Consider the following 9,380-nt stretch of genomic DNA (forward strand, 5'->3'; position numbering starts at 1 on the left):
ATTCAAGTGCGATGTCTTTCTTCTAACACACAGATCTGGGAATCTGCTAAAAGCAAGTGGTCACCATCGCCCTCACTCTCAAGTAACTTTCTGCACCACAGCTGGGTTTGAGAATACTCCTGAAATCCCTGCTAAATATTTTAGCGTGGGGAGGGAGCTGCTAAAGAGAGGGAGAAGATAATTGAGGGCTGTGTAAATATTTAATTTAGCCCCAAGCTAGTATCCTTAATTACAGAACACTGATGTCTTTATCATAATATTCTCCAGTCTAACTAATGACAAACAGCCCTTTCTCAAGCTCACTTGAGTCAGAAGACTCCAGGCAGAGCCTCTTTCTATTACTTGCACGCTCTGTTCCCTCTGTCCTCCCAGTCCGCTCCTGTGTTACCCTTCACCTCCCTGGCACGTCCTCACCACCCAGGGCCAAGGGAGGGGTGGGATGGATTGCATCATCTCTACTTACAGATGGGGAAACTGAGGCTTAAAGGGTCAGCAAAGCTGACCAAGCCCAGGTGTCCTCACCCAGATCCTGAATATTTTCTGCCCCACCTTGGGGCCCACAGGGAGGCCCTCTGGACCATTGGGGCCCCTATGGCTCCTCCCGCCTCTGAGTTCAGTTCTCTGTAATGAATGAGTAAAGCAAATTGCACAGAGAGAAAGGGCCATGGACTGCCTCACTCTCGCCCAGGACTGCCAGGGCTGGGGGCCAGGGGCCTCTGGGTAATTGCCAGGCAACCAGGCAGAGTCAGCACCCGCCCCACCACCGCTGCCCAGGCCCTGGCTGCAGCTCCCCATTTTGCACCCTGAATCCCTGCCCTCATTCATCCGTCCAGGGCCAGGTACTTCATGCCTTATCTCTGGTTCTCACGACAACCTGACAACCTGGTGAGGCTGGCGTTGCCATCCCACATTGCAGATGAAGTCACTGGGGAGGTGCAGAGTGGTGAGGTGGCTTGTGCAAGCTTGTGCACTTGGCAAATGGCTGAGTAAGGACTTGACCCCAAAATGTGTGTTCTCCAGACACCGAGCTCTCCGTCTGGCACCCCAGTCTTCCCCTCACAGCCCACCTTCCGATCGCGGGTCTACCTGCCCCAGCGCTTGGTGAGGGCAGCCTGCCGGGCTCCGTCCTGGCTGGTAGAGCCTCAGTTTTGAGCCTCACCTGCCCAACATACGCTGCACCTAGTCACTTGCATTGAAGGATCGATGTGCTGAGAAGCATTGCAGGATCCCATCACCCCGGGGACCAGGTCAGATGCTCACAGGTGGGCTAGGGCTCACAGGGTAGGGAGGGTGAAGCTTCCTCTGTCTCTGATTTCTTTCTTCATTCACTCACTCATTCATTCTTTCTTCAGCTCGTGGCTGAGAATCTGCTCTGTGACAGACGCTGAATAATGGCCCCTCAAAGATGTTCACGTCTTGACCCCAGATCCTGTGAATATGTTACCATACATGGTGAAAAGGATTTTGCAGATGTGATTAAGTAAAGGAGCTCAAGATGGGAAGATTGTCCTGGATTATCAGAGTGGGTCCCTTGTAATCACGAGGGTTCTTACAAGAGGGAGGCTGGAGGGTCAGAGGTCAGAGAAAGAGTGTAATGATGGAACTAGAGGTCAGAGGAATGCAGCCACGAGCCAGGGGATGTGAGCAGCCTCTGGAAGCTAGAAAAGGCAAGGAAATGGATTCTCCCCTAGAGTCTCCAGAAGGAGCACATCTGTACTAACACCTTGACTTTAGCCCAGGGAAACTGATTTTGGACTTCAGATCTCCAGAACCATAAGATAATAAATTTATATTGTTTTAAGCCACTGTGTTTGTGACAATTTGTTATAGCTGTACTAGGAAACTAATACAGATGTGAAGATAAATGACATGTGATTCCTAACCTTGAGGAGCCCTTTATGAGGCCCGTGCAGAATCCCCTGAGGGTTTGTTAAACACAGATTCTGGGCCCTACCCACAGAGTTCCTGTTTGAGTAGACCTGGGGCGTGGTGAGAGTTTGCACTCTGACAAGCTCCCAGGAGATGCTGAGGCGCCGGCTGGGGAACCACACTTTGCCGCTGACGTACAACAGCGGTTCTCAAGTTTTAATGTGCATTCAACTGTCCTGGGGACCTTGTTAACATGCTGGTTCTGAAGTTAATTTGTTCATTTGTTTGTTGCCATGTTAATTGCCTGAACCCTCTTTAGAATGTCAGGTCTGTGAAAGCAGCACCTCTGCCGTTGCTGTTAGAACAGGGCCTGGCAATACATACTCGACAAACATCTGCTGTTAGCACGGGTGAATGGGCAAGGGTTTGGAACTTGCAGGAACAGTTTAGGCCAGGCGTCGTAATGTGGGTGTCCCGGGTGCCCTTGCTGATGCCACAGAGTGAATGAAATCCCAGGGGGACAGAATGAAGATCAGGAAGGAAAAGGGGGTGGAAGGGGTCCTGGAGGACTCCATCATAGGAGAGGGCTGCAGTGCCAAGAGCGCAGAGAGCCAGAAGGGGCTTCTGGATGAGGCTGTAGGGAGGGAAAACTTCAGCATATACCTCCTGCTATTGGGAGCTGGGGCGGCATCTCCTAGGTGAAGGACTGAATGATTAGGGAGGACTTCAGGGCTCAGCTACTACGCATCCATTTTTTTCTCTCTTGACTTAGACAATTTGTAAAAGCAATATGTGTATGTTGGGAAATATTTTGGAGAATTCTGAAAAGTATAAATAAGAAAACTGAACTCTTTTATCATTGTCATACCCAGAAATGACCCCTATTTACATTTTTATGCATATTTCCGTCTTTATCGAATACATGTATGTAATAAATAAAATTTTCCTTCAGATCGGGGTAAGACTGTTTATATGTTTATATCCTGTTTCTTTTACTGAATACGTTGTTCCATAAGTATTTTTCTTGTTATTTTGAAGAGCAAAACATAATTTTGAAGGGTAGATAATACACTTTTGCACAAATGCCCTGTAATTTAACCATACCCTTATTTTTGAGTATTTAAGCCGTTTCATTGTGGTTTTAATCCGAATGACCTTAAGGCACATGATGCTCAGCATCTTTCACGTGTTTATTTGCCTTATTTCTTCTTTTGCAAAGTGTCTGTTGAAATCTTTTGCCTATTTTTGGATTGGGTTATTTCTTTTCCTATTTTTGAGTCCTTTATATATTCTGAGTATAAGTCCTTTGTCAGAGATGTGATTTGTAAATATTTTCTCCCAATGTCCCGGGACATTTTCAGTGTCCTTTGCAGAGCAAAAGTTTTTAATATCGATGAAGTCCAATTTATTATTAATTTTTTTCTTTTAAAGATTATGCTTTGGATATCTAAGAGCTCTTTGCCTAACCCAAAGTCATGAATATTTTCTCTTGTATCTTCTAGAAGTTCTGTAGGTTTGCATTTTACATTTAGAACTATGATCCTTTTTGGAGTTAATTTTTATATAAGATGTGGAGTAAATTTTGTATAAGATGTGGAGTACATGGTCTTTTTGCTTTTTTTTTGTCTTGCAAATACATGTTGAATTGTCCTAATCATTCGTGCACTTGTACAAAGCACATGAGTGTGCACCCTGGGGCTGGCACATCCCCATTTACACACAGCATGGACACAGGAGTTTGCCTTTGCACCACACTCCCACACAAGGGGAGACCATGCTTGGCAAGGAGCGCCCTAGGCTTGGGATCAGATCTCTACCCTGTTTCCAGCCTGCCCCTGACTCTCAGGAAGAAGTTACACCATCTCCCTGGGCCTCAGTTTCAACATCTGAAAATGGCAACAACAATCCTGACCTCACTGGGTTGTTGTGAGGCTTCGGAGGTGTAACTTGGTAGCAGGATTCTAGACACACACACGAACAAACTGAGGAGTTCTGTAAGGCAAGGAGATGGGTCTGAGCGACAGTTTTGGGTGGAGGGATGGGGTCGGCTTGAGTGGGAGAGGAATTCTTTTTTTAATGCATTTTTTATGTATTTAAAAATTGAAGTATAGGTAATTTACATGTGTTAGTTTACAAGATATTGAGTATAGTTCCCTGTGCTATACAATAGGTCCTTGTTGTTTACCTATTTTATATATATCGATAGTAGTGCATGTATGTTAATCCTAAACTCCTAATTTATCTCTCCCCTCACCCCATCCCCTTTGGTAACACAGTTTGTTTTCTGTCTATGAGTCTATTTCTGTTTTGTAAGTAAGTTCATTTGTATCATTTTTTGAAGTTTCACATATAAATGATATCATATGATCTTTGTCTTTCTCTGACTTACTTCACTTAGTATGATAATCTCTAGGCCCATCCATGTTGCTGCAAATGGCATTATTTCATTCTTTTTTATGGCTGAGTAATATTCCATTGTATATATGTGCCACATCTTCTTTATCCATCCGTCAATGGACATTTAGGTTGCTTCCATATCTTGCTATTGTTTAAATAGTGCTGCTATGAACAGTGGGGTGCATGTCTCTTTTCAAATTAGAGTTTTCTCTAGATATATGTTCAGAAGTGGGATTGCTAGAGCATGTGGTAGCTCTATTTTTAGTTTTTTAAGGAACCTCCATACTGTTTTCCATAGTGGCTGCACCAATTTACATTCCCACCAACTGTGTGGGACAGGAATTCTTGATGGATTTCCAGGGAGCTGTATCTCTGCAAACCCTGGGAAGCAGCTACAGAGACTGCCTGGGGTTTGTCCTATTCTCTGTTTCCCTGCAGTGAAAAGGGCTTCCATTGCAGTCTGAGGGACTGAGGTTAGACGTTGGGAATAACTTTCCCTCTGATAGAGGAAGAAGTGAAAAGGGATAACTGAGTTCCTGGTGCAGGGAGTAGCGTGGGTCTTTCCTGGTTGTGCCTGTCCAGACTTCCTTCCTTCCCTGATGGACCCAGCTGGGCCTCTCCAGGCTGGGGTCTGGCTCTGATGCAGGCAATTTACCGGAGAAGGGCCTCGCTTCCCTGCAGGTGGCGCCCTTGAGCCGGCCCGGGAGGTGGCTCGGTCTGCACTCAGCTCTGCAGCAGCTCGAACTGGCGGCCGGATTCTGGTCCCCACCCTGTGCCCACAGGGCCTCAGGCTAGGGGTTGCAGGACCCCAGGCCTCAGGCCTGAGTGAGCCAGAAGTAGCTGCTGTAGCATCAATGCGAAGACGGAGAAAACCCTGGGTTTGGGGGCCGCCCACCTGCCCAAAACAGTTCAGGGGCCCCGCCCTGTGGGCCTTTCCAAGGGTGGCGCTCAGTGTGTGGTGACTCAGAAAAACCTGGTACAGATCTTAGTTCTTCCCCTCACTGCCTGAGGACACCCGGGCATGTCCATAGTTTCTCTGTTTTCCCACCCAAAAAAGTGAATGATCCGTCCTCCTTCATAGGGCCGTCAGAACACCTAATAAGCACTTAATAAATGTTAGCAATTATTGTTATTCAGCAAATGCGATGTGTCAACGCGTCACGAAAGATTATATTGCCAACTAGATGGATATTGAACGCTAGAATCACAAGGGGTTTTATTTTTAGAAAGTATTTAAGAAGATTTAATTATAATTTCAAAAAATTAAATTGAGAATTCCAGGTTTAAGTAAAATTTTGATTTTACATTTTGATATCCATTACTTATCATTTGTATTTGGCCTTTAAAGTTTAATAGATATGTTTTAATATTTTAGAAAGAATAAATTTTTTTCACATACATAACTTTTCAAAAAAGTTAATTTTTACAACTGATTTAATTTACATTTCTATGATGAAAATGTATTCAAATTTTATACTCTGGATGTAATTCATTTTATTTTTAATCCCTTGGATCATTGAGAATGAGTGCAAATAGACATGATGATAGAAAGAGCAATTGTGGAAGTGGAACTCAGACAAAAAAAGGCACAAAGAAACAGAAAATCTTGAAAGAGACAGTCTGCTTAAAATTTTTAAAATTGCCAACAACAAGTGAGCAGCTTTCACTGTACCCCTCCCCGTCAAAAACCCCACTTATATGATTCTTAGAAACGAGAAAGGAGCTGAATAAACCGCCAACGGTGGATAGTCTTCAATAAAGGTAATAGGGAACGTTGATGAGATGTTCTTTTTTTTTTTAAGATTTAATTTTTATTTATTTATTTATTTTGGCCAAGCCAGGTCTTAGTTGTGGCAAGCGGATCTTCACTGTGGCATGGGGGACTTTTTAGTTGCAGCAGGCAGGCTTCTTAGTTGCAGCACGCATGCCGGATCCGACCAGGGATCGAACCCGGGCCCCCTGCATTGGGAGCGCGGAGTCTTACCCACTGGACCACCAGGGAAGTCCCCAACAAAATGGTCTTAAAGGGATCAGAGGTAATTTGGACAAGATACAGTAGCACTAGAAGAGTTCAATGAAACAGCAGATGATCCTCAAAGAGCAAACCATGGACTTTGGCACAAAATGAAAGTATCTTTAAAAGTTTGTTAATTATTTGCTTGTCACTCATAATGTTAGCAAAGGGTTATTTTTAAAAAACCAACAAATCTAAATTGGCTGTGTCATTTTTTAAAAGACTAAAAATATTTTTAAATGTTTAGAGAAAAAAGTTTTTATAAGTAGAGAGAACCTTCATATATAATATGCAGTAAAAGTAATATTCCAATAAAATGTAAGGAAACTAGAAAGCAGTAATAAAACGCTCTTATGACCGTAAAGGAGAAGATTCACATTCACATAGTCCAGTTTATAGAGACTATTTTCTAGCCATTTCCGCCTAGATTAAGGCAGAATCTCAATTGAGAGATTTGAACAAATGAGCAAAATACTGGTATTTTGGGTTTTCTTTATGATGTCCCAATGTTGAAAAATGTGAAAGAACTTAAGAAATGCTACATGGATTCTTCATGCTAATCAAGGAATATAAATTAACACACTGCTTCCTTTATCTGGAAAGTCCTGCTATGAACAAATACCAGCTGAATGAAAGAGTGTGCTTGCGACGTACAGTCTATCACAGCCTCCCTGCCTCATCACAGACCTGCAACAAATATTTTATGGTTTGGCATTTGGGGTACCACCAAGCTAGATACCGCTTCAAGAGATGTTGAAATCTATAATGAGAGAAATTCCTAGGGGACAATTAGAATATTATGTAACGTTTCCTGTGATAATGATGAGTTATTCTACATAAGCTTATTACACTATTTGAACATGCAAAATTTATGATTCACTTCCGAACCTAAGGACCACTTTAAGGAATATATGACTAATTCCAGTTGCTACTGTCTCAGAATATTGAACTTTCTCCATACAGAATTTAAAGAAAAACTAAGAGCTCAAGAAAGGTTGTCTAACTTGGCATTTCTGGCAGTAGAACAAAATTTTGTTACCAATTATTTAACAACATTGTGATTTTGTTGAAACAAAGGAAGAGATGCACTGAATGGATAATGTATAACTTACCTGTTTTTATTTTATTAATCTTTCAAACATCATGAGCCCATCAACAGAACACTCAGACATACATAGTAATGATTAAATTCAGCCATCTTTGATATTTTACTAACTTTCAGCCATATAAAAGCCAGTTTTCAGTCACATGAAAAACACTATTTTCAATTTTGTCATTATTAAGGTATATCTGTTAAGGTAGGAGGAGAAAACTTTCTTTAAAGGGCTTGTGAGCCTGATTAAGGACTTTGAAATATTTAGTCATGTGGTTGGTGGGCCTCCATTTTTACTCTTTTTTTTTTTTTTTTTTTTTTTTTTTTTGCGGTATGCGGGCCTCTCACTGTTGTGGCCTCTCCCGTTGCGGAGCACAGGCTCCGGACGCACAGGCTCAGCGGCCATGGCTCACGGGCCTAGCCACTCTGCGGCATGTGGGATCTTCCTGGACCAGGGCACAAACCCGTGTCCCCTGCATTGGCAGGCGGACTCTCAACCACTGCGCCACCAGGGAAGCCCTCCATTTGTACTCTTGTTCCAGGCCCCAGAAATGTTAGGAGACCACCTAAAGACCCTTCTTCAGAGAGGCTGTGAGGCATAATGGAGAATCACTGAGTATGGAACAAGAAGACTCACCTTACTGGACTTATTTTCCTTCCTTGTCCATGAATCCGAGGTGACACGGCCTGCCTCCCAGCACCATTTAGAATTCCCAGGACGTAGTACATGTGGAAGTGCTTCCTGACACGGAGACAACTCTCCAGGTTGTCTGGTCCAAGACCCCTGGTTTCATGCCTTACCTCCTTCGTAAGGGACACTGGCTTGCCCCAGCTGTTGACTCACTGGCAGTTCTAGGCCATCATATTTTATACCACAGCTGTCCTCTTACCCCTGGTTGACCAAAGGGTAGTCAAGTGAACTATGACATAAGAGTAGACAAAGGTGAGCTGGAATGGAGAATATTTCCACCTTCCCATCGACCCCACCCGCTTCCCCAGGACATCCTGTGTGTACTCAGCAACTCAGGAGTGCTGCTAAACTTCTGTCTACTCTGCCTGCCCTCCTGCCCCACCCCATCTCTCTAGCTCATAAATGTAGTCTCAATTTTTTTGTGGTATGAGCTAAGAAATTGTTAGAGACTCGTCTTTTATCTAATGCAGAGAAAAACTGAGATGGCTAAATTAGACGGGTTGTTACCTACTACAATTATGAAAGAATCAAAACGATTCGGACCAAAGTTAGAACAAAATTTGACCCTAGAAAATGGACTTGGTAGAAATAAAGCTCACAAAAGAAAACTTGCCATGACAGAAACTATCATCAGTGAAATCTGGTACTGACCAAAATGTGATCTATGAACCAAATTTCTAACCTAAAACTTAAGTGAAAAAGAATTGGTCCCCGTGAAAATAGTTTTAGGCAACTCGAAATGAAAAAGTGAAAAAATTGGAAATGGCTTAACTGGGCTTTATAGAAAATTGATCAAGAAATTCAATTGACTTAATGGAGTCCATTCCGGAAAGCCCTTTCCCAAGGAAAATTCATCAGAGTCAGCGTACTTCCTAGTTACATCTTTATACTCAAAATGTCTCCAGTGGATTCTCTGTGGAATTTTCAGTAAGAAACAAGGAGAGGTGGTTCATGGTGGTTGCACCTGAAAGGTCACGGTGTAGAGGGGCTGGGGAAGGTGTGGGCAGGGTCTTTGTAGGTGGGTTCCTCTCTCCCTAAAAATGTACTAGAATTATATGACTGCATTGGTATTACGACAAATATAATCCAGGCTGGATTCATTGTTTTCTATTCGCCATTATTATTATTTTAATTAATTAATTATTTTTGGCTGTGTTAGGTCTTCGTTTCTGCGCGAGGGCTTTCTCTAGTTGCGGCAAGCGGGGGCCACTCTTCATCGCAGCGCGCAGGCCTCTCACTATCGCGGCCTCTCTTGTTGCGGAGCACAGGCTCCGGACGCGCAGGCTCAGTAGTTGTGGCTCATGGGCCTAGCTGCT

The sequence above is a fragment of the Delphinus delphis genome, chromosome 2 (genome assembly GCF_949987515.2).
Source record: "Delphinus delphis chromosome 2, mDelDel1.2, whole genome shotgun sequence".
Classification (NCBI taxonomy): domain Eukaryota; kingdom Metazoa; phylum Chordata; class Mammalia; order Artiodactyla; family Delphinidae; genus Delphinus; species Delphinus delphis.